Source organism: Pinus tabuliformis, chromosome 5_2, assembly GCF_031772625.1.
Source record: "Pinus tabuliformis cultivar Carrire ecotype Pingquan chromosome 5_2, CPIR1, whole genome shotgun sequence".
Lineage (NCBI taxonomy): Eukaryota > Viridiplantae > Streptophyta > Pinopsida > Pinales > Pinaceae > Pinus > Pinus tabuliformis.
In genome coordinates, this window is record NC_142306.1 from 274397118 (window position 1) to 274420492 (window position 23375).

A 23375-nucleotide genomic window follows, 5' to 3' on the forward strand; every position below is an offset into this window, starting at 1 on the left:
TTCTTGATACCCTCTTGCCCTCTTCAGCTTCTCACCAGTCTGAACCCTCCATTTTTACAAATCAAAGCATCAAAACGATTTCCTTTCTTTCCCCAATCAGAACTCTGCAAAACTGGCCTTCATCCCCAGACTCAAATTTGCCTTTCCCTTGATTCCAACAAAACCCCCAAAAAATTAAATCAACTCTTTTGCACATATACCTAGCCTAAAATTAGAAGATATTTCAGTCATCTCAAGCCCCATAGATCATTATTTGTTGAGATTGACCTGGAGAGAGCCCTCTCCTGACCTGGTAGGGCTAGCTACCAGGATGAGCGTGGTTTGATGTTGGCCCTGGATCCTACCTTTTCAGCCTGAGATAAATCTAGGCACTAACATAATTCACTTCTTAAACCTGAAGAGAAGTACTACAAATTAAATTGAAAGCATGAAAGTGAATAGATCTTAGTTTTATCTAACATAAATTCATTGTAAAATAAAACTAAATTGTTAGATGTAAGACTAATATACAAAACACATGAGGAATACAAATACTTACCCACACTGAGGGGCCCTTCCCAAGAGTTTAGTTCTTCTAGGAAAATATCATATCAAGCTAAGAAGATGTACCACAATTCAACAACCATGAATTCTTTATTCACATTAAAAACTCTCTTACAAATCAACTCTTTAAATCTCTCCAAAAACTAATCATTGATATCTTCTACTACAATAATGAAAATCCTCATTTCCTCTACTCTTTGAGGATTTATTTACACATAAAATTCCTTGAGGAAGGATAAGATCCAATCCACTAAACTCAAAAAATGAATTTACAACTTTAGAAGAAAATCTCAGAACTCTGATTTTTCAGTAATTTTTATACAAATTGGTATTAAATAACCAACCATATCTTCTCTACCATGATGCATTTTGGGGAGAGTTTTCTATGGATCCTATATTTTTATATTTTCAACAAAAATCTCTCTTGTAATTTCCTAATTTGATTCCATGGCCTCGGAAGTTGTTCATGAAGTTGATTGTTTAGATAATTTTGCCATTCTGGGTTTTGCACAAATTTTGTACAAAACGACTTCAAAGAACCATATGTAGCTTTTAAACTATATCAATTTTTTGGAAACAGTTTGAGATCCAATTAAATTGTTATGTTTTACAAAAACCCATTTTATAGATTCTTGATATTCACCATCATATGCACGAAAATTGAGGTATAACATGGCAGTTTCAAAACTGTTACATATTTTCGGTTATAGCTTAAATCATGTGATAGGATCCCACATGTGTGAGATGGGTATATTCCAATTTTTTTACCAGCATATTAGGCCAATTTGGCACCTAATTGACCATGATAGAGAAAATAAAAACATAATTTATAATTTTTAGATGTTTCCCTTCATTCATGCAAGTGGAGAATTAAGTGCCGAACTGCCAAACTGATACAGAGATAGAAATTTTCATAGTGGAACATGCTCCTTGGCCACATAACCACATTAGTAAATTTTCATGTAGAAAACCATATTAAAAACTCATTTAATCATTAAAAATACAAGAAATCATTAATAATTAACCACAAGGTAAAATGAATGCATTTAGTGAAAATTGGCAATATAATAATTATGAAATATGTTGTAAGGGTATGAATATGGCTTGTAAATGAAAGGTTTGAATAGCCAATACAATAACATATCTAGGACCCAAAACCCCCCCATGCCTAAGACTTTGCATGCCCTCATGCAAACAAAATATGGACTAGGAAGGAATGATGGATGATATAAGGTGACAATGAAGATAATGGCTAAATAAATATGGACTTGGAAACTAGAATATGCATTAATGGATTTGGAAATGGTGGTTTAAGAAAGGTGAAGAAATAGGAAGTGGTTAATCATCAATATTCCTTAAATTTTAATGAGCTAAAGAGCCTTTAAACATGTTTTATCTCAAGTATACCTTTCGGACTTTGATTTGTACTATAGGCTACAATGGAAGTTGTATAAAGCTGAAGATAAAATAAAGTAAGGCTGAGAGTCTGGAATAATTTGGAAGAGCCAGAGTTGATGAGTGCCAATCTGATTTGTTGAAGGAATATGAAGAAAATGAACTAAAGATGTTGGAAAGGTCCCAACAACCACTCCCCCATTCTTGAGGTTTTGCATGTCCTTATGAAATCAAGGTGAGGTACTGAAGAAATGAGGAGGGCTGCTGAGATGGCTCTAGTACAAAAAGGGACCTAAAAAAAAAACAATGAAACTAATGAGATGAATACTGAACAAAAATAATTCATCTCAAATTTATTAAAATGATGCTAAACTAACACCAAGCATAAAATAAATTTCAAATCACTCATTACATATGATTTCTTCAATACTTAATAGTTTTATGTTCAAGAAAAAAAACTGTTTATAAATTTAAAAGGCTCTCCTTCTTTGTAGGTAGGTGGCTTTTTATGATCACAGCAAATGATGAACCAATGAAAAATTAGTTATTACTAAGAAAATCCCAAAGTCTTATAGTTATCCAAGTATTACAGATAAGATTTGCAGTTGAGTTTTATTAATTCTCTCTAATCATAGGTCCCACTTCTAAGACAATTAAATCTTAGATATAGTATGAAAACCAATGATAGAGGACTAAAGGTTACCTTAAGGTCATTCTTTACTAGAAAATTTATGGATTTGGTTTTTACCCTTGACTTCATCCACACGTGCTTCCTTTTTATTGTAACACTATAAAGTAACTATCATATGCGTCTACAAAAGCCTTGGTTTGGTTGACACTTCTTTAGGCAGAATGCCCCATTTCCCACAAGCATCCATATCCCCAATGGTATGCCTAGTGATATCATAGGTGAATACTTGCTGCCAGCAGGTGTCCATAGCCTCAACTGGTTAACCTCTTAATCCTATTTTACACTAAAGGCTCTAGTCCCATGTTTCCTATCACAAAACCAAACCTTGATAAGCTATTAATCATGAAGACTTTGAGTAACTATTTCAAACCAAGCTTTTGGTTGAGGCTTAGCCTCCTCAACCTGAGAGGGCTCTCTCACTAGGTTAAAGATTTTAGTTTAAAGATTAGATGGCTAAATCTATTGAAAAAACAAGTGAGAAAGGTATAAATGGTTGAACACAATCAATAAACATCCACTAGGCTATGGAGTTAGAGTATGTTTTTAGTACAACAACAGATTAGTTTACATGGAATTCAGGGCATAGAGAGTTTTAATCTATCAGTGAAACAAAGACATAATATAAGAAACAAAGTTTATAAACACATGAAGGAAGTTAGAGCATTATCAATGAATTCTAAGTAACATGTGTTCATACCAATACAATTGAGCAAATGAGGAAAACCATGAGAAAATCAAACACATAAAACCCTCTTTGAATCCTAAGTAGTAAAGCCAAACTTCTGTATTAACATCAAACATATAGTCTTCTACAATAACATAATATGCCTATTTCTTTGAAAATTGCCAACCCTTGAGGCATTCCACCTCTTGTCTTATATAGAGTTCATTACAATCTTGGATTCCTTCCTCCAACATGAGGGTAACTCGAATTTGCTTAAATTGACACCTAATCATACCTAAACAGGCTATTAATTACAAGTGGTAGTTAACTAACAGCCTTATAATCCTAGTACAATTAGGAGTACAACTCCCTATTATGATAGAACAACCTAGACTTATGAAGCAAATTCAATATTTGATAGCTTCTTCTCCTTAACTTCGACTTTGGTGATGACTATAACCTCCATGATGGCCTTCAATCACTCCTCCTTTAACTGTCTTGAAATTTAGGAAAATGTCTCCTGCTATGCAGCCTTGGTCTTCAATGGTGTTCCTCGAAACTTCTGCTGGTCAAAATATCCATTTTCATCATATAACATATGTTGAACTAGCCATGGAAACCTGTCCTTACACTTGTGCAAAATCAAAACTCCTTAAAGTTGCCTGAAGAAAGTCAAACTGGGTGCGCTACGAAATGAACTATTATTTTTGTAGCACAAGGCTTATTTCTTGCATATATTCTTCATCCCTTGAGTTTTTCTTTACTTATGATTGAAAAATTTTCAAATGATCTCCTTACACCTCTTCAATAGCATTCTTATCTAGAAATAAGCCCTTCATCCCTTTGAATATTAACCAAAAGAACAAAATTGCACTTACAGTAGTTTTGTAGCACGCTAGGAAACTGTTGTACATTACATGTCACCTACAACAGTTTCGTAGCGCGCTACGAAACTGCTGTGTGAGTCGAATTGCATAGTTTTTTCCAGAAACTTTCCTCCTTAGTATTCTTCTCAGTTGTTCCCTTATGCCAATATTCCACATATACTTGAGCTTACCCATCCATAAAACAACTTCAAAAAGTAATGTCCTAGCTTCAATCAAAATTGTGTTAAGGTTTCATCACTTACTGCCTTATTCATTTGTGCTAAGGCTGTCCTTTAGACTTGTAAAGCTGAATCTTCAAATATTCAATTTGTCTTTTCATCACCCTGATATTAGTTCTTAATCTGTCATTGATCCATCTGATATACCTTGTTGAAAATGCAACAAAATGATGGAGATTAGTGAAAAGAAGTCACCTTCACTAAGTGGGCCCGCAGGCTATTTTTGGCGCAAAGCCTATTTTTAAACTATGTCTATTTTAGACATATGGATCATGGTCTATGAGTTGCAGGATGCTGTTTATGGATGATTGGTCATGTTGGTAAAAATAGATGGACCTCTATTTTTAGACATATGGGCAGAGTCTATTTTTAGACTGCCAGTCAAAAAATAGAACAGTCGAATATTATTAGCTCTTAATAATATTTGGACTATAAACATTATCTTATCCTCTTGCAGCACTTCAGTTCGAGCTACGGATGTGGAACATTTAACTGCCAGAAGGAAATATGCTTTTCCTATGGGTTAGTTGAGTTATTGCATGATGGACTTCAGTTAGAACTCAAGTGATTGAGTTTAGTGGAGTTGATTGAGGAGTTGATGGAGTTGTGTTCTGTTTGACTTAGTTGAACTAGTTGTATTTAGTCTAACTTCCAAATACACTAGTGATGAGTGATGTGAATTAATTATTAATTAATTCACCAATTATTAACTCATAAATCAACTAAAGAATACATCAGTTAACTCAATGCATGGACAGTTCAGTGGAGACAAGTGTTAGAGGTGGGTGAAAGGGTGAGACTACTATCAGTTGTGACTATAGTTGTGCATGAGATTTGCACAATCATTGATTGAGATTGCCAATGAATATTGCGTAGTACAAGCCAAGGGGAATTCGAACTTGGATCTGATCTATTCTCAACTTGGATTGCGCAGTAGAGGCAGGCAAACAGTGGAGGAGATTTGAACCCATGACTTGTTCAGATCTGAGCTAGTTTGTGTGTAGCATGTGGAGATAGTATCGAGTACTTGTGAGGAGTATTGTACTATGTATTGTTACATGTTCTCTATCATTATAATATACAGATAGTTGGGGGTTTTCATCTGTATGCTTTCCCCATTACATATTGTGTTGATATGTGTGATTGATGTTTCAATGTGAGCATGCGATTGTTTTTTAATTCCGCAAACTGATGATCAATGGTAGAGGAGGTTATGTATTATGCATGCATTACGCAAATAGTGTATAATTAGGATAATATCTGTGAATAAGTGTTATATTATTCAAATTTCTACATGGTATCAGAGCGAAGTTGATCATTAGATCTATTATTCAGAAAGTGATTACATTTTATTTCTTCAAGCAGAGTCTGTAATCGGGCCAGGTAGCCTCTGGATTCATCCTTCTTTTGGAAGGTGAGATATCTGGTAAATGCCCATACAATCAATCTCTGTACGAGAAATACTTTGTTCTCACGAATTTTAGATCAGAAGCGGTTGAGTTTTGAGCTGGTGGAATTCGAATTTGCAGCAGTGTTTTCTTGGTGTCGAAGTTGAAATGTCTTTCAACGGATTGCGATTGGAGTATGCCCTTGAAGGCAGCTCGAATTATATTGCATGGAAAGACAGGATGGAGGCGGTGTTAGATGAAAATTGGTTGAAGGAGTTCATAGATGTTGAGGTCCCAAAGCCTACTGATGCTGCTCAAGTTGAGGTCCCAAAGCCTACTGATGCTGCTCAAGTTGAGGCTTGGCAAAAGAAGACTACAAAGTGTCAAAGGATTCTATTGCAGGGTGTGAAGGATCACATTTTATCCAGCCTTCATGGAAAGGCTTCTCCATACTTGATGTGGAAAGCATTGACATATTTATTCCAAAGCAAGAGTGACCAAAGGAAGTTGGCACTCAAGGATAAACTCAGAAACATTAAGTGTGAGAAAGGAGACAGTATGCCCAAGTATCTCACGAAGTTCACCCAATGCCGGGATGAGCTGGGAAGTGTGGGGGTGACTATCAATGATGAGGACTTGGTGAGCTTGGCTCTCCTTGGTCTTCCAAAGAGTTGGCATTCCTATCAGGACTCTGTTAATGGTCAGGAAAAATTGCCAGGATGGGAGAGCCTTTGGTCTGATCTTGTGCAAGAGGAGATCAGGTGGAATACCAAGGACGGATCTTCATCAAAGGCATCTGATGAATAAAATTGTGCTTTGGTTGCCAAAGCAAAGAATGGGAAGAACAAGAAAGCTTCTCATTCTGGTGCGAAAGGCAAGAAGCAGGACATGTCCAAGGTGAAGTGCTTTCACTGTCACTAGCATAGACATTATGCCACAAATTGCCCACAGAAGAAGAAAAATAAGCAAGCTGCTGGATCTGCAGCAGGAGAGGCCTTAGCCTAGTAGTTTGAGCTGGATTTTTCATTGATCGTGATTGGTATCAAGTGTTATGGGATCGGTATGGTTCTTGGACAGTGGTGCATCTTTTCACATGACAGGAGATCAAGATTTGTTTTCTGATCTGGATGAGAAAGATCTTGGAGTGCACATTGAGATGGGCAATGTTGGTAGATATAGTGCGACCGGTATCGGTACCATTTCCTTTGAGAGGGAGTCTGGTAAACCCTTCGTATTGAAGGAAGTGATGCATGTTCCAGGATTGAAGAATAATCTTATCTCTGTGGCGATGTTAGAAGACAAGGGATATGATGTTGTCTTCAGCGAGGGAAAGGCTTTCCTGTGCAGTAAGACAACTGGAGAAACTAGGAAGATAGGGGTTTGAGTCAAGAACCTTTATCAATTGCATGTATATGGCTGCACAGCAATGGCATGCAAGGTATAAGGATTGGTGAGCTGGGATGATGGAGAGCTGTGGCACTGGAGATTGGGCCACCTTCACCATGGAGCCTTGAAGATGTTGCACCAGATTTCTACTGGGCTTCCTAAAGGCACTCTTGTGCAATCAGATCAGTGCAAGGGGTGTACTTTGGTAAAATTTATGAAAGCCACCTTTCACGAGAAGGATAGTTGTGCCACGACGATCCTTGAGAGAATTCACACAAACATGTGTGGAACTTTCTCAATAGCTTCAACGGAAAAGCACAAGTACTATGTGATCTTTGTTGATGATTTCTCTCGAAAGTGTTGGATCTTCTTCATGCAGAAGAAGAGCGAGACATACTCAAAGTTCTATGAGTTCAAAGCACTGGTCGAGAAGGAATAGGGGAAGAAGGTGAAGGCTCTTAGGAGCGACAATGGTGGTGAATTCATCTCTGGCGAGTTGAAGGACTTCTGTAGCACAGAAGGGATTCGAAGAGAGCTCATAGCCCCCCATAACCCACAGCAGAATGGGGTTGCTGAGTGGAAGAATAGAACGATTGTGGGTGCTGCACGGGCGATGTTGCATGATCAGGGCCTACCCCTTCACTTGTGGGAGGAGGCATGCAATACTGCAGTATATGTGTAGAACCATTGTCCTCATAAGATACTTGGCATGAGTACACCCGAGGAGGCTTATCCTGGTAAGAGGCCTAATATTTCCCATTTGAGGATTTTTGGTTCTCTTGTTTACATGCAAGTGACAAAGGATGCTAGGAAGAAGCTAGAGCCGACCGCAGAGGTTGGGATATTTGTGGGGTACATTGATACGCCCCACAACTATCGTGTGTATTTTCCAGACAGTCATAAGACTGTTGTGCGATGGGATATCAAATTTTAGGAGGAGAAAGCCATGAAGTGTTCGCTTGAGAGGGAGCCACACTTGCATGCAGATGAGGAGCTATTAGTTCCTAAGGATGAGCTTTAGGATGTGGATGAGCCACAAGATGAAGTTCATGGAGTGGAAGAGACCACTCATGCAGCGCCAACCATCAGAGTGCAAAAGTGTACTACAGAAGCTAAGCGACTAGCTCAAGATGCAGAGAAGGTTGTAGGACCACCTATAGCACAGCGCAGACAGAGACAGTCACCTGATCGGTACATTGGATACCTGGCTCTTGTGAGCAAATGTGTCGTGACTGAGCCATTCTCTTTCGAGGAAGCTGTGGAGGATCCCGCATGGGTAGATGCCATGGTGGAAGAGTATGATTCGATTGTCAGAAACAGTGCATGAGAGATTGTCCCAAGATCGGAGGGGAAATCAGTGGTGGGTTCGAGATGGATCTACAAAGTGAAGCAGGCAGCTGACGGGAGTGTGGAGAAGTACAAGGCAAGATTTGTTTCCCGAGGCTTCTCACAAATAGAGGGGATCTATTATGAGGAGACCTTTGCACCAGTCGCAAGGTATTCTTCCATACAGACGATTCTTGCTCTCTCAACATAGATGGGGTGGCACATCCATCAGATGGATGTGAAGACTGCGTTCCTCAATGAAGTCATTGAGGAGGAGGTGTACATAGAGTAGCCCGAAGGTTTTGAGATCTTCAGCAGTGAGTCGCATGTGTGCAGGCTCAAGAGAGCGTTGTATGGGTTGAAACAAGCACCTCGTGTTTGGTACACACGGATAGACAGTTATTTCACCGAACTTGGATTCTCCAAGAGTGAGGTGGATCCTAACCTATACCAGATTGTGGTGGAGGGTAAGTTGTTGATCATTGTAATTTATGTAGATGATTTGATTTTGATGGGAGATGAGCTGTTGATACTTTCATGCAAGGAGGATCTTGCTAGAGAGTTTGAGATGAAGGACTTGGGCCTCCTTCATTATTTCCTGGGATTGGAAATTTGGCAGCGCAATGATGGACTGTTTGTTTCTCAGGGTAAGTATGCCCAGGAGATACTGGAGAAGTTCAACATGCATGGTTGCAAGCCTGTTGATACTCCTCTTCCTGGAGGTTGGAGGAAGGAGGATGCTACTTCAGCGGAGGTAGTGGATGCCACTATTTATCGACAATTGGTGGGGTCGCTTATGTATCTGGTCAATACATGACCTGATATATGTTATGTTGTTAACCAGCTTTCACAAGCTATGGTTAAGCCAACCAAGCTCTTTTGGAAGGCAGGCAAGCATGTATTGCGTTATCTCAGAGGCACATCGAGATATGGATTGTGGTACAGATAGGAGGATGAGCTGAAGCTATGTGGCTTCACGGATGCAGATTGGGCAGGGAACCCAACGCACAGAAAGAGCACATCTGGAGGGATCTTCAGTATCGGGTCGACAACAGTTTCTTGGTACAGTAGGAAGCAGAGATCCGTCGCACTCAGTTCAGCAGAGGCCGAGTATATGGCAGCAATTTTGGCTGCATGCAAGGCTATATGGATGAGGAAGATCCTGGTCGGGTTGTTCGGGTCACACTTGGAGCCTACTGTGATTTATTGTGATACCAGAGTTGTATTAAACTCTCGGCTAGTCCAGTATTTCATGATAGATCCAAGCACATCGACATCAGGTACCATCATATCAGAGATTGTGTGCAGCGGAGAATCATGTTACTTTCATACATTCCCACGAAGGATCAGGATGCTGATATCTTGACGAAGGCGCTCACTAAGAGCAAATTCGAATACCACAGAGGTAGGATAGGGGTTGCAGATAATCCATATCTTGTTGAGAGGGAGTGTTGAAAATGCAACAAGATGATGGAGCTTAGTGAAAAGAAGTCACCTTCACTAAGTGGGCCCGCAGGCTATTTTTGGCGCAAAGTCTATTTTTAGACTATGTCTATTTTTAGACATATGGATCATGGTCTATGAGTTGTAGGATGCTATTTATGGATGATTGGTTAGGTTGGTAAAAATAGATGGACCTCTATTTTTAGACATATGGGCGGAGTCTATTTTTAGACTGCTAGTCAAAAATAGAACAGTCGAATATTATTAGCTCTTAATAATATTTGGACTATAAACATTATCTTATCCTCTTGCAGCACTTCAGTTCGAGCTACGCGGATGTGGCACATGCAACTTCCAGAAGGAAATACGCTTTCCTATGGGTTAGTTGAGCTATTGCATGATGGACTTCAGTTAGAACTCAAGTGATTGAGTTTGGTGGAGTTGATTGAGGAGTTGATGGAGTTGTGTTCAGTTTGACTTAGTTGAACTAGTTGTATTTATTCTAACTGTCAAATACACTAGTGATGAGTGATGTGAATTAATTATTATTTAATTCACTAATTATTAACTCATAAATCAACTAAAGAATACATCAGTTAACTCAGTGCATGGACAGTTCAATGGAGACAAGTGTTAGAGGTGGGTGAAAGGGTGAGACTACTATCAGTTGTGACTATATCTGTGCATGAGATTTGCACAATCATTGATTGAGATTTCCAATGAGGATTGCGTAGTACAATCCAAGGGTAATTCCAACTTGGATCTGATCTATTCTCAACTTGTATTGCGCAGTAGAGGTAGGCAAACAGTGGAGGAGATTTGAACCTGTGACTTGTTCAAATCTGAGCTAGTTTGTGTGTAGCATGTGGAGATAGTACTGAGTACTTGTGAGGAGTATTGTACTATGTATTGTTACATGTTATCTATCATTATAATATATAGATAGTTGGGGGTTTTCAACTCTATGCTTTCCCCATTACATACTATGTTGATATGTGTGATTGATGTTTCAATGTGCGCATGCGATTTTTTTTTAATTCCGCAAATTGATGATCAATGGTAGAGGAGGTTATGTATTATGCATGCATTCCACAAATAGTGTATAATTAGGATAATCTTTGTGAATAAGTGTTATATTATTCAAATTTCTACATACCTTGCTTCCTTAATTGCAGGGATAGTCCAGGTGAAGTATTAAGCACCCCTTCTAACTACTTCTGGTTTTGAAGCTTCTATTTCTTCCCATATGGCCTTTATTCTTTTGAAATTGGATTTTTCAATTGCATGTTTCCTTGCCCTTTTCTTAAGTTGGGCAATCTACAGATTAGCAAGCTTTAATTTCTTTTTGACTTCCTCATAGTCGTTTTCTTCTTCTTGAGTATCAACTGCTCTGTTTTTGTCATCTTTGTGCATGAGTGATGGTTGCACTCCTAGAACCACGAGCTCTTCATGGAACCCTGATATCTCCCTTGTCTCACTTACCTCCATCTCTACCTCCTATAACCTTTTGGGCTACCTAGTCATAGGTCTTCTGGGCTTAAAAACAAATTCTGAAACCTGATCATCAAATTATAGCTTTTTAGATGATTTCATCTTTTTTGACTTGCCATCACCTAATTCAGTGAAGTTTGCTTGGACCAGAGGGGATTCCTCAATGTCAATTGCTTGGAGAAGATCATTCAAATTGCCCTTTGAGGTTGGGCTTTCATCAGTGACCACTGTTTTGCCCTTTTCTTTGGCTATTTGGCTTCTAGTTACCCTTCTCTGGACTGTTTCACCAATGGACTGTTCTTGTGCTGCTTCCTTCATCTGAACTTTCTTCTTCTATGACTGCTGAGGAGTATCTTGAACAATCAATGGTGTCATTGGCTCCTTAACTTGCTTTCTAGCCTTTAGTTTCACAAACCTGCTAGACCTTTCTTCTGCATGGTGACTAATCACTGGTGATGATATTTCCTTAGCCCTAGGGCTAAGTCCTATTTCAGCTCTAAAACCAGACATGAAAAGAAATGTAGACCACTCTCTATCTACCTTCTGAAGTTCATGCAAGACCATTAATTTAATTAAGCCATGATGGAACAAGGATGTTTCACATGCCTCTTTCTTCAACTGTATTTTATCAGACATCTTGCCTAAACTCCGAAACAGAAAGAAAGGTAAATCTAGAGATATTATGCCAGTGAAATGCAAAAGGAGTTTGAAATGGTAAGAATACACCTTGTGGTATCTTCCTTCACAGGTGAAATACCTTTGTATGCATGAGAGTAAGTTGGCAAATGCATCTTTGACATAACCCCTTGGCACTGCTTTAGTCAAATTTGTGTCTACAAACTCTGGTTTTAGGAATATCTTGCAGGGTGCCATTTCAAACTTGAAATTCTTAAACCATTTTTCCTGACCTCTAGGAATTTCTATGACTAAAGATATCACTTCAGGAGAAACTAGCAATTCTAACACCCCAATCTTTGTATGTAAGCTTGTGATGTTGAAAGCAAATTCCTTAATCACCTGGCTATGTCCTCCTCGTAGTTTCTCACAAAACCTCCAACAACCTACTTTTTGAAGGCTTCTTCAACTGCTTTATCCTTTGTAAGAGCATATAAGCCTTCAGGCTCAATTCTCAAACATCAGCCTAACCTATGATTCTTTCTTTCCTCTGAAATATCACCTTTGAAATCCCTGCAGATAGAATGACCTGGAAGAAAATGCCTTGCTTAATCGAAGAGTTTCCTCGCTTGAAATTTGCGAAAGAATTTTGGTCTCTGCTCACCCTGGGTTTATTTGCTTCGAATTTAAGAATATCAGCAAGTGTCTCATGCATGAATATGAGCAAGACCAACACGAATATGACTAGGATCAACTAAGCCTTTCCTTTTTTGAAATTTGAAATGATTGCTAACAAATGACCCCTAACGAATCTAATGATTGATATGATTGGTTGCATGTAAGTGGTAAGGTTCATGGACTGACACCTGATGATGAAAATCTAATGGATTTTGGTGGATCTAATAGTTAGACAAGATTTAACATGAATCCCTGATTTCATAGCGCATCCAATGCAAATTCGAGGTTTTGCGCTACGAAACACCTAACCACGAATCCCTGATTTCATAACGCAGGTAGTGTAATTTCAGGACTTTGCGCTACGAAAACGCCTAGAAAGTTTTGTAGCGCATTCAAAATTTGTAATGAACAGACACATGAAACTTTAATCATGACATGGGATTCACAAGGAGCCAAACAAGGTTGTTAAACTTTATTTGATGCTGGAAATGAGACTCTAACCCTATGACTTAGACTCTAAAAACATATAAATGACTTGACCATGACTGACACAAAAATTTAGAAACCATGTAGGTTGTCCAAACTTTTTTTAAGGAATTTTTTATAGTGATAACATTTCCTACCATTTTAGTTTTATATTATGGATATTGATGTTGCAATTGTTATATGGGGGAACAACTTCAGAAATCCCCTTAAAGGCATAGGATGACAGCTTTCAGAGTGAATTAGATTACCTTCATAATGTCTTGGATGCATAAGGTACTTATAGGTACTCGAAGGACATAGCATGAATGAGCCATTTTTAATGTGAGATAGATGAGGTCACCAAAGAATAACCAAAATACACCTAAATTCCCACTAATCATAGTTTCCATGTGTTAACACCCAGGTTGTTCCCTATGACTCCCAAGGGAATACGGCCGGGGTAACCACTAACCAATCTTTGGATTACAGTTTTTAGCCAAACTGTAATCAGAGAGGGCTCTCTCTTTATGATTTGTCTCTATTTTGATAGGGTTTTAGGCTAGCTATTATGCTCAGGTTTTTGGTTTATGTTTTTGGTTGAAGGACTTCTTCCAGTGCTTAGGGTGTAGTGTTCAGACAGTAGTATATCATTGGGCAATGGAGTCTAGAGCTGTGAAATGTTTTGAAATGCTGGAGTGATGATGTTCAGACTGCAGGGCCTATTGGGTATCTCAAACAAACAAAATTTAAACTTAAGTGGTGATGTATGGTCAGCCAACAGAAAGCAATTAAGAATTCTCCATTAAGCTGGTGATGTGAAAGTGAAACATGTTGCTCAGGAGCAAACTTGAATTCCTGAAACAAAGGTCACTGTGAAAGATATATTCTGAAAGTGCAGCAATTAAGAATTACACTTATCAAGATTATAGCTGAAGAAAACATTCATTAACAACATAGATTGAACTCAGGGTATTGCATGAATAAATCCTGAAGGTTATTCTTTTTCTTTGTTGCTAAATACTCAGAAATTAGAAAACATATATGGATTGTAAAAGTTGAAACACATAACAAAGAGAGTTACAGAAAAACTTATTGTATTATGAGGTACACAGGAATCCTGCAGTTTTCAACAAACACCAGAACGCATTCAACACTCCAGAACTTTGAGAAATTCCATCACTTTGTTTATTAAACTCTGAAAAGATTACAGCATAAGAACTTCTTCAAGAGAAATCAACAACAACCCCTGCAAGCTTGTGCGAGGGGCAAATATATACAATCGGTTGTACAAAATATCTGAGTGCTAAGTTATCTCAGAAATGAATATGTTCACCAAATTTTCAAGATATTTAGATAAGAAAGTTATTACATCATTGAATACAAAGTAAATGCATCTTTATGCCTGTCAGAAGATATTTTGGCCTTTGGAGGCCACTGAGTCGGTTGGAGTGATCTGCATTAATGCTGAGAAATGCGCTTTTGGAGCTGCTCTGCTGTAGCTTCTCGGCCTGGACACCTGTAGCTTCTCACCTTGCTTTGTTGGCCGTAAATTCTGCTGAGTTGGCTCAGCTTTAATCTTTAACGCATGCTGATTCTTTTAAACTGTCCTGTGTATGACAATTTGCATTTTCCATGAACAAAATTTATTGAATGGCTTCCTGTTTATAAAATCATCTGTATTGCCTTAGTCCACCATTCTTGTGTAGGTAGTTGATGCCTGAGAATTGCATCCATAGTCTCCTCTGCTTCTGTATATTTATAAAAATTGGGAGGCACTTCAAAGAGGTGTGTAATTTCATTCATTATAAAAAATAAACTTTCTACTCTATTGTAGAGAGTCTGTCCTGTGGCTGGCCCTGTTTCCTCTGAGGTGCTGGGCTTCTCATTGATCTGACTTGTGGCAAATGTATTGACCCTCTTGGCATACTGCTCATGTGTGAACAGTCTCCCTGCGCTGTTCAATAAGCTAGGGAGCCCTCTGTTTTGTAATACCTGAAATTTGTCCATAAACATGTTTACCTCAGTCTGCATGTCTTGGGTTCTTCTCTCTAATGTCTGCACCAAGTTTCTCAGTGTAAGAACCCTCTTGATTAACTAAATGGTCTCAGTTCTGTTTGAAATTCCCATGGTAGCCAACTGAGTACTTGTTCTATTGTTAAGCACATTAATCATCCTGGTGGCCACTTCAGGCATGTTGCTTAGAGCAGCCCTTGATCTCTGAATTTCAGTCTGTGCTTTTGGAATGAGCTCTAACTGCTCATGGATTGTTTCAATATACTGCCATTGGTCATTAATAGATTGGCCAATATTAGCCCACAGCACTATTTTAAGCTCAGCCACAACCTTATCTAATTTGAGCTCATTCTCTAGCTCTTTGATCCTATCTTTGAGGGCTTTTATCTCCCTGCCCTTTTCTGCCACAGACTGCTTGGATTTGTCATATCTATCATTTACTTTGGCCAATTTCTCCCTGGTCTCATTCAGCTTTGTCATTTGAGCTTCCAGGGCTTGAATCTCATTTCTTAGCTTTTGCATATCCAAGCTAGGGGCCTGCTCTGTTGTTGGTGGTGCTGAAGTAGATGGTGCTGCTTGTTCAGTTTGTTTAGGAGGAGGAATAGTAGTTGGAGCAGCTTCCTCAAGGTTAATGATTTGAGGAGGAGGCTGGAAGGTCTGACCTTCTTCTCTTTGTTTCAGGGTTGCTTGTAATGCTGCCTGTGCAGCCTCTGATTCTCCCAGCTTTTCTTGTGTCTGGATAAGCTGCTTATAGAGAGACACCAGCAAAGTTGTGGCATCTTGATCATGCCTTTTTTGAGCTACTTCATCTGTTTGAGGGTGAATTGTGGCTGGGAGTTTGATCTTTCTCCTCAAAGCTGCCATATCTGCATCCCTCAATTTTAATATTTCTTGTATGCCCTTGATATCTTTGGGATCATGCCCAATCTCAATAATTATATCTTCTAAGGACCTTATTCTGTTGTCCTTTGCTTGAGAGGATGCCCTTTCCAACTCAAGTTGGGCAGCTGTATTGTTAAGGCTATTTTCTAGCCTGTAGTTATCCAATGTCTTGTCTGCCAAGGAAGCATAGACCATCTCACCCGTTTGTTTATGCAATTCAATTTTGTCCATTGGGTGGATGACCTTGGCCAGGACCTCAAGATTGGTCCTCAAGTAATCTGAAGGGGACTGTGGCTACAAAGTAGTTGGTATGAAGTGAGTCATGATCATCTTGCCCTCCTGGACATCATATGCAGACATTAGTCGCTGCTGGTTGGTGGGAGCCATTTTCAACAAATGGTTATACAGCTGTATTTTTATGGGTTCATTCCTTTTCTTTATTTCAATGAACTGCTGTTTAATGCTCAGTTCACCCTCTCTCTACTGGCTAGAGGAGCTGACTTCTCCTCCCACTGTCCTCTCTTGTTCCTGTTGGAAGGAACTTGCAGATGCCTCCATACTGGGCGGGCCCATACCCAAAGATTGCCCTATAGGCATCTCTTCCTCTGAAAGGGGATTCATCCTGTGCCTCTTCTCACCATGACTTATTGATGTAGTCAAGGGAGTCTCTCTATCCCTTTTCCTACTTACATCCTCCTTTTGTGGAGTTTGGAGGACTGAGGTTTCATTAACAACTTCTTGCCTAGGAGGTACTATGTTTTGAGCCTGCTGCTCAGTGAGAATTGGGGCCTCAACTGCCCCTTCTTGATGTGTGGGCTGCTCTATGTCATGCTGCCCTTCTCTTTGCTGTGATTCCTGTTGTTGCTGTTGCTCTACCTGCTGCTGCACTTCTTCTTGTTGTTCCATCTCTTTTTCTGCTTGCCCTTCAGTCATGGGAGGTAGTTGTTCCTTCTCCACCTGCTTTTCTTTGCCTTTGCTGGATGTCTGTTGAGTGTCCATGGCAGTTTGCTGATGTGTTGTTGAGGATGAGGCAGCTGCTCCAAGTTGCTTTTGATATGAGGGGGAAACCTGTCCACAAGTTTCCAAGTCAGCTTCTTTTTGAAGATTCCTAGCCTCTCTTTCTAGCATTTTCTCTCTAGTAATAGGCTCTTCTAGAGTGCCCTCCTTCCAGCTCAAAGCATTAGCATACTGCTCAATATGAGGCAGCCTAACATGTGCATAGTTACCCAATTTGTATTTTATCCTTCTGAGGGAGATAAAATGGTTAGGATCATAAGGTGTCCATTTGAGACTGGTTTGCAATTTGAAGCCCCCTAAGATCATATCTGCCTCCTTCCATCCCTCCTCCCTTTTATTGTATAAAAAATGCCCTAGCTGGTTCCTTACCTTCAGCTGCACCTTCTTATTCCTACTTTGGAAATGGAAGCAGTCTGCATTTCCAAACTGCCTGAAGTATTCTAGGGCAAAAAGTCTCATAGGGACATACCTTGGCAGCCTGTAAGGGTCCAATTCACAGCCATATATTCTAATTACTATGTGGTGTTGGTAAAAATACCAATCACCAATGCTGTAGGATTTGGAGAGATGGAGAATTCTCTGCATGTCATCGGTTAACCTTGGAGGAGGGACACCATACAGCAATGTCATAGCTGGGTGAATGAACAGGTCTATAAATTCACAGTATGTGTATGGCGATTGAGAAACATGATGGAAAATTGGAGTCCAAAACACAACTGACCTTGGATTCCCCTGGGCATTAAGTTTTTTGAGGGGAATGGAGAAACTGTCTGGTTGATAAAACAAGAATAGGTGGTAGATGTATGAGGTGTATCTGAACACCCTTTCTCTTTGTAGATTCATCAGCTGTTCATGGATCTTTTCTGCAATATAGGTGGCATAGTCATAGTGTACAGCTGGAGGCTTTCCAGGAGAAAATATGGACAGCATTGCCATTATAGTGTCATCAACATCCTCAATTCCTTTAAAGCCCAGGACATAGCTGATCAAATCCACTAGCATTCTGCCCAAGTCATTCAGGTAGTGATATCCAATAGGAGGAGTTCTCATAGTTTCAGAGCTTGGCTGTACAAATAACTGGTTAATTTTGATAATCTGGGCACTTGACAAATTACTCCCTTTCTTTATCAAATCCACCATGGAAAGAGGGGTCAATGGCTTTGCAGTATGGAAATGCAGCATCTCATTTATGGTTTCTGGGGTGATAAAGAACAAAACTGAGCCTGTAGGACTGAGAACAGCTCTCTGGCAAGGATCATAGCATTCCTGGCATTTATGGATCAAGTCTGGAAGGGGATTGACTTGAGGGAGGTTGTAAATGGGCAAATTTGAGTCCCAAATCCCTAAAATATCAGCTCCATTCAGGTGTTGGGCTTTTAGTTCATTGAGCATATGAATATTAAACTTAGAACCCATTGGGAACCAGTCTAACATCTGATAATCCAAGTCTCCCAGGGCTTTCCATTCTATTTCCCTATGAGGGGCATTCAGAGGCTGAACATTCAGGGATATTGGTGTCTCCATAGCTAATAAGGCTTCTGATTTGTATGCAAACTGGTTCTGAATGATCAGAGCAACCCGGAGGAGTTTCTTTACAATGAAAGTGTGAATTTCAAGAAATAGAGGGCAAATGAACAGCTGCAGCAATTGAAATACTGTTTTGAAGTGTAAATAAGACCAATATCTGGTCTCAATCTGTCTCTTTTAGCATGTATGTACAGTTTGAGTGACTGGTTCGCGATTGCGCGAACAGAGCACAATTTTTTTATGAAAATGTGGGCAAACAAGGCTCAGCTGGTGCTTTTCGACCTCACAGTTGTATAAGGGGGCTAGGCACAAGGATTTCGCCGGTGAATTATAAGTTTCGGTGTTTCTTAAGCTTTTTGAGGGAATTCACAGACAAATTAGGCATATGAAGGATTTACAAGGGTAAATACCTGGTAAACAGCAAGCAATGGTCACGAATGTATGTAGAAATGGCGCGCCGGAGGTCTCCAAATCGATTTCAGCAAGGTGGTGCAAGTTTGGACGTGAAAAAACCATGCAGAGAAAGCAACAGCGAATTGACAAAAAGTATGAAAAAACGCGAAAAATCGACCAAAATATGGATTTTTGGCATATTGGCACGTTTTTTGGATGACGTCAGCATGACGTCATCAGGTGGGGTCAAGGTCGGATGACGTCAGCATGACGTCACCGGGTGACGTGGCAAACTGTGATTGGTCCACGGATATGACGAAGTGGCAGACATATCAGCGCGGGGGTGGACGAAGGAGCTGATGTGGCGGCGGTGTGGCAGTGGCGTGGCTCTGATGTGGGGATGACGCAGGCTCGGCAAAACTGGTAGTAAGCAACAAAGGTGGTAACGGTTTTCTCGGACCGCCTACGATACGGCAATGGTTTTGTCAGAGGTCAACCCGAGAAATTGTGAGGGCGACGCGTGGCAGAGGCCTGACGTCACCCTCTGACAGTTTCTCGGGTGCTAACTGTCGGACGTCGGGCCCAACCCGATATGTATAATGGCCGTCCGATCAAAAGCGCTCGATCGGACGGTTGACGGGTTGATGAGTTGCGCGGTTGATATGACAGCGGAAAATGGATTAAAATAATATATTTTTTGGGGTCTGCGCCCGGCGGAAAACCTTTGGGATATGGTGGTTTGCAATGTTTTCCAATGTATTTTTGGAATAAAAATAATGTGGGCGAATACTTTGGATAAGCGGAAAAAAGAGGGTTTTGATGTGTTATTTGCAAATGAAGCGGGTCATAGGTAAAAAGGGTTTTTTCAAGGTTTTCTTAGCAAATGAAGGTTTTAATGGGCCAAATGGATTCAGAAGAGGGGAGGGGGGTAAGACTTAGGTTTATCAAAGTGACCAGATGTCATTTTGATCCCTGATAGAGAAAATATGGCTATAATGCCAAGGGGAGGGATATTTATACAATGTTTTGGGGTTTATACACCATGGTGTTATAATACTAGGGAAAGGGTAGCATAGGGGGTTTATATAATAAAGTTAGGGGTTAATATGGATGAAAAGGGTGAATGAGGGGAGATACCACTAAGTTTGTTTGAAAACCACTTAGTTCAGGGAGTAGAACAAAATGAAAAGAATTTTAGACAAGAAATGTGGCTTTTGAAGGAACAAGAACCACTATGAAACCATATATTCTTCCATGAACCACAACTGATGAGGGGATATTAGTAATGAATGGGAAAGGGGATAAGTGGGAAGTTAGACATGCTTCTTTGCTTTGCTGCAACCTGATAGAGAAGAAAGACTTCTCAATCCATTGATTCTGATTTGTGAAAATAGGTTAGCACACCTTCAATTGTAAGGAATGACACTTCTGCAACCTCATCTGCCTACCCATCTATTTGCCTAGCATTTTTATTTCTTCTTGGAGGGTGCACTTATGCTTGCAGACCCTTATTTGCCTTTTCTTTTCTTTGGCTTTTTCCTTTTGGTTTTCTATCTAATTCTACCCTTATTGCTTCCAAGGTCCCAGATTAAGCAGTTGGGAGCCTTACTTCTCTACCTAAGCTACTTGCCTGCCAAGATTAAACAGTTTGGACAGACTTCTTTCTCTATTCTACAACTAAAAATTTAAAACATGGCATGATCCAGATTAGGCTGTTGGACCATCCATCAAAATTGAGTCCACATCAAGCTATAAGCACAGATTGTATTCTCTTGGAAATATGTGATCTTTGCATCATCAAAGCAGAGCATATTTGGACCTTTTTCATTGCCAATCATGAAATATGAAACCTATTGATATAGGTAGCTAACACCATGTATGCTTTCACTTTTAAAGTAGTGTTCCACCATGAGTAGAGACTTCAGTAACTCTTTTGCAAGTCTTAATAAAGATGCTCATATATCATGCTTTGGTGTTATGGTTATAGTATTCAAGTTATTTTTTTTCATTGGTATCATTATATGGACCTCTTAACTTTGTTTTAATCCCCTTAGTATGCATTGGTAACTATATTTTGAGCAACTATTTTGTATTGATAATTAGAAATCTATATGAATAAGAGAAATGGAATTCCAAAAAAGGAAAAGGTATATAAGCTATGAATAGTTTTGAATTATCATTTGATTCAACTTCTATAGGAAAAAATGTTTATTTGATCATCTTCGTGAAATAGTGGTCTTAATGATAAAGCATGAATGCATCATTTTTAACAACTTAAGGAAAAAGGAAATATGTCATCAAATACTCCCCTAAGTGTTCCATTCCATTGACAAAGATGTCTTTTCTTCTTTTGAAAATATTCTTCCAGTCTTTAAGCATCCCAAATGAACAATATCCTTGAATCCTGCTTTGTCTTGCAAAATAACAAATTGGTACCAAAATTCTGGGTACTAATTAGCTAAAGAAAGGTACCAAAAAATTGGTATGAAATACCAGACAATGTTGTAATGAAATCATTTCCAACTTCACATAATATTCCAAACATAATGGTCACAACTTACTTTTTTAATGCCCTCCTCCCATATCTACCCAAGTAACCATTCAACCAGGGTAAACATGTCACGAGAGGCTACTATGATGTGATTCAACCTCCTAGGTGTCCTTAAAGGAGTGGAATCGACGGAAACACATCAAACATACCTTTCTCATCACCAATGTTATCACAAAACCTTCTCCTGATAGGCTGCTGACCAAGAAGACCTTGAGTAACTATTTCAAACCAACTTTTGGCTGAGGCTTAGCCTCCCCAACCTGAGAGGGTTCTCTCACTAGGTTAAAGATTTTAGTAAAATATTAGATGGCTAACTCTATGAAACAAGTAAGGAAGTATGAATGGTTGAACACAATCAATAAACATCCATTAGGCTTATGGAGTCTGAAAATTTTTCAGTATGACAACAATATTAGCTTAACATGGAAGTCAGGGCATCAAGAGTTCAATATATCAGTAACACATAAGAACATGTAGGAAACATAGTCTACGAATGCATGAAGGAAGTTAGAGCATTGCCAATAAGTTCTAAGTAACATACATTCATACCACTTTAAATGAGGAAATGAGGAAAACCATAAGACAATCAAGTATTGAACTCTCTTCTGAATCTTGAGTAGTAAAGCCAAATTTTGTATTACATAAAAACATAGTATTCCACCATGACACAATATGAGTGTTTTTCTCAAAACTTTCCAACCTTTGGTGCATTACACCTCTTATCATATATAGAGTCAATTAAAATAATGGATTCCTTCCTCAAACATGAGGGGAATTCAAATTTTACTTGACTTGACACCTATTGATACTTAAAACAAACTATTAATTACAACTAGCTATTAACTAACAGTCCTAGAGACCTAATACAACTAGGAGTGTAACTCCTTATTATGTTGGCATCAACCTTGACTATGAAGTAAACTCATTCTTTGACAGTTGTCCCTCTTCAACTTTGGCTTAAGGGATGACTTTAAACTCCATGTTGGCCTTTGATTGCTTGTCCTTTGACTATTCCTGGATATTAGGAAACTGCCCCTGTATTTTTGCTTTGGTCTCCAAGGAGGTTCTTCGAAGTCTGCTAACCATATTGTCTCCTTTAATCACATGTGATGCATTCAATTAACTACAAATCTTGCTCCTATACTTTTTCCAAGACAAAAACCTCTTGAATGTTTCCTAAAGCATGACAAACTATCTGAGCTACGAAATGATTGTTATTTTCGTAGCGCAGGGTTTGGGGTTTCTATATGTCTCTCATCTCTTGAATTTTCCTTTGCTTAAGGTTCAAAACTTCTTAAGTGGTCTTCTTATGTCTCTACAACAACATACTTTCAAAATAATCCCCCTTTCATTTCAAGATTGATCCACAAAAAAAAAAAAACTAACGGCTACAATAGTTTCGTAGCACGCTATGAAACTGTTGTGCATTATATGTCACCTTCAGTAGTTTTGTAGCGTGCTATGAAATTGCTATGTGAGTCAAAAACACACAGTTTTTTTCATTCTTAGGATTTTTTAATGGTTTCACCATATGCTAATGAGGCATACAAAACTAACATTGTCCATCCAAAAACAATCTTCAATCTTCAAAAAGGTAAGTTTCACATCAAAATTGTGACAAAACTTCTTCACTTACTGTCTGGTTCATTTATGTTGAGGCTATCCTTTAGGTTCACTCAGTTGAATCTTTAATTCTTCAATTTGTCTTTTCATCATCCAAATTTTAGTTCTTAATTTACCATTGATCCTTCTGATATATCTTGCCTCCTTTATTGCAAGGACAGTCCAAGTGAAATATTGAG

The 23375-nt window shown here is 39.1% G+C and overlaps 1 pseudogene; it reads right to left on the reverse strand.

Moving 5' to 3' along the window:
• Positions 1-23375, reverse strand: part of LOC149158579 (serine/threonine-protein phosphatase BSL3 pseudogene) — a 171343-nt pseudogene that overhangs the window by 147358 nt on the left and 610 nt on the right.